At 39.2% G+C, this 2,398-nt stretch overlaps 1 protein-coding gene across 1 annotated transcript in view; it reads right to left on the bottom strand.

Moving 5' to 3' along the window:
• Window positions 1–2,398, bottom strand: part of Qrsl1 (glutaminyl-tRNA synthase (glutamine-hydrolyzing)-like 1) — a 45,080-nt gene that overhangs the window by 41,966 nt on the left and 716 nt on the right. The window lies entirely within an intron of this gene.

The raw sequence follows: 2,398 nt of genomic DNA, 5'->3' as shown, positions 1-2,398 counted from the left end.
TCTTTTACATATAACTGCATGGCTTAACATTTTCATGTTTCCTAGCTCATCACCTTTCCCTCTCTTGATTAGTTAGTCCTTGAGATCCTGCTTTCCCATTCCTTGTATTATATCTTTCTATTTGTATTTCTTCTTTGGAGTAGGGAAACACAATATCTAGATGTCCCTGAAAACCCATGTGCTCATAGGCATGACTTTTGGGATCATACCTACGGCTGATCATGGGTGCACAATACTAGATATTATGGGTGTCATGTTATAACTAGATTGGTCTGCTGATTGGTTTAGCGTAGTTCTGGGTTTGGCTATTAGGAAGGTCTATCCTGTGTGTGGCTGGCACCAACTAACAGACTTGTAGCCTGAATGGAATAAAAAGCAAAAGGAAGGCAACTGCTTGCTGCCTCTTTTCCGCATGCCATGAACTGTTTCTCTTCTGCTACACCACTGTGCCCTGCAGCCAGCCGATCACCATTCTCTGGATCATCCAATAATCCCTCCAATTATTGAGTATACCCAATAAGTGGTGGCTAGTTGGGGTATCTTTGTCTTTGCCCATTTTGAGGCACTGACCTCCTAGCTTCCTAGTCATGCATTACTAAATTTGTTTCTCTCTCTCTCTCTCTCTCTCTCTCTCTCTCTCTCTCTCTCTCTCTCAACCAGGATTGAACTCAGGCCCTTGCAATTGCCAGGGAAGTGCTTATTCTACTGAACCATCTCCCCAGCCCCTAAATTGAAACCTCAACCCAAAGGTAAAATAAACTTTTCCTCCATTAAGTAGTTGAGATACTTCCTGAAAGCACCTGAGTAAAATTTACAAAGAGCAATTTTACCTAGTTGGCATTTTAGCTCCTTTTAATGCTTCTATTTAGTGCTCCTCTGCTGTCCTAAGCTTCCCCTTATGCCCCCCCAAATTGGCTTAGATGCTGTTTGCAACCCCTTCCCCTAATTCTTTTTTTTTTTTTTTTTTTTTTGAGTAACCAGAGGTTGAACTCAGACCCTTGCACTTGCCAGGGAAGCGCTTATTCCACTGAGCCATCTCCCCAGCCCCCTTCCTTCCCCTAATTCTTTTTTCTTCAAGTGATTATCTTACCCCTTCAGGATCTGTACCTATTCTAAAAAGAATATGCATGGCATTAATACATAATTTCTAACTGGTAGAATTTGGGGTACCAGTATGGTGATGTAGGAAATACCTGTCGAGCTATGGACAGCTCAACAAATGACAATAGTCTTTTTTTCTTTTTTTTGCACACAGTAGGTATTAATAAATATTGGTTAAAGGGTGATTAAATAAAAAGAATCATGCCAAAGTAAGCTCTCAGTCTTTCCTTGAATCAGACCCTCCCCATGGTTCTTTTCTTCCACTAGGAGGCACTGTTTCCAACAATGATTCACTTGATATCAAAAAGACAGCAAAAAAAAAAAAAAAAAAAAGTGCTCAATGGGGGAAAGGGAAACGGGAACCATTTTTAATAGGTTATAGTTTATTTTAAAATAAGTTTTGAGGTTTTCTTTTAAAGAACAAATATGATTTGTCGCTAATAGTAACTAAAGTCAGTGCAGGGGGACGGAGAGACGGCTCACTAGCATAAGCGCTTGCCTGGCAAGTGCAAGGGCTTTAGTTCAACTCCAGTTCTGCCAAAAGGAAAAAAAAAAAAAAAAGGTCTGTGCAATTCATGATGGTAAAACAATATTTTTGGAGAAGAAATATTTGTTGTTTAAAGCCAGTGGACTTAAAAGGTCTCATAACTTGTAGCTTTCTGAAAGGCAGCAAGTGAGAAGAGACTTCTCAAGCAGAAATAGAAAGACAGGAATGCAGAACAGGTCCTTAACCCCGACTTAGTACCAGAAAAATCACCTGCAGACCCCATAAACCACTTACCCTTGGCCTTACCACACAGATTTGTCTAAGTCTAGAGTGTGAAACAGCTGCAGATTAAACAAATGCCTAAGGTGATTCTGACACCTTGCACACAGTTATAAAGGTTGAGAAAAATGGGTGCAAAGAAAAAGACACAAATTAGAACCAGAATAGCAGGAATAAAGTGAAAGAATAAGTTCTAGCCAGATTTAAGGAATACACATAGCCTGCTGCTTTACTGGACATGAATGATGAAAAGGAATCAAAAGTCAGGTAGGCTTTCATACCTGTGTTATTAAAGAAGGACTGTAGTTTTCTTGTTTTGAAGATAATGATGAGAAGCAGGATGGTTCGTAAAATGATCATTTCAACTTTGGCTAAAGTGAGTGCTTATAGACCTTCAAAAGAAATGTCTATAAGGCACGCACAAATACAATGTTAGCGTTAAATGATGTTCAAGAAGTGGAGGCAGAGGTAGGGGGATTAGAGATATCTTGTAAAGAATTTATTTTTTTTAAAAAAGAAAAATGCCACTAA

The sequence above is a fragment of the Octodon degus genome, unplaced genomic scaffold (assembly GCF_000260255.1).
Source record: "Octodon degus isolate 3935 unplaced genomic scaffold, OctDeg1.0 scaffold00090, whole genome shotgun sequence".
Lineage (NCBI taxonomy): Eukaryota > Metazoa > Chordata > Mammalia > Rodentia > Octodontidae > Octodon > Octodon degus.
This window is presented reverse-complemented; position numbering and strand designations above follow the sequence as displayed.